Source organism: Myotis brandtii, unplaced genomic scaffold (genome assembly GCF_000412655.1).
Source record: "Myotis brandtii unplaced genomic scaffold, ASM41265v1 scaffold105, whole genome shotgun sequence".
Classification (NCBI taxonomy): Eukaryota; Metazoa; Chordata; class Mammalia; order Chiroptera; family Vespertilionidae; genus Myotis; species Myotis brandtii.
The window spans coordinates 714841-715419 of record NW_005353538.1 but is presented as its reverse complement, the minus strand read 5'-3'; the positions used below and the strand labels follow the sequence as shown (position 1 = coordinate 715419).

Here is a 579-nt window from a genome sequence, read left to right as displayed (position 1 = left end):
GCGCGGCTGGAGGCAAGGACTGGCACAGCCGTCCCGCGCCCTCCGGGAGCTTGTCCAGCCCGTCCGCCCACGTCGGAGTGTCCAGGGCCACGAGGCACGCCTCCTCGCCAAGGGGCGGAAGGACGAGGACGTGGCATTTCCGTGGCTGAATTGCCCTGTGGCACCACCGCTTACCTGGCCCCTCTCTCCTCCCGAGGAGCCTCTGCCACCAGGGGGCGCACTTCCGCTGTCTGCCCTGCCAGGGGTGCTGTCCAGATGTGCTGGGGGGCTCCACCCTTGCCTTCGTGCCTTGTGAGGACGCCCGGGGTCCCCGCAGCCCCTTCCTCTCCCGTGGGTGCTGCGCCACAGCCCCGCGCTCCTCTCCCCACAGGGGCCCTGCACTCAGGGTCCCAGCGGCGGCCTCCCTGCTATTAAACGCTCCCACCTGCGCCTCTGCCTGGTGCTTCCCGCGCAGGGCTCTGTGCGCGTCCTTCGGTCCTAGGTTCAAAGGCAATGAGGGCCGGGGGACCCCTTAAGATGTTGGGGTGTGGGGCTCCTACCGCCCCTTTCATGCACACTTACCCAGGCGGGGAGCGGGGA

At 69.4% G+C, this 579-nt stretch overlaps 1 protein-coding gene across 1 annotated transcript in view; it reads left to right on the top strand.

Annotated features, from left to right (window-relative positions):
- Positions 1-579, top strand: part of NLRX1 (NLR family member X1) — a 29101-nt gene that overhangs the window by 27876 nt on the left and 646 nt on the right. The window lies entirely within an intron of this gene.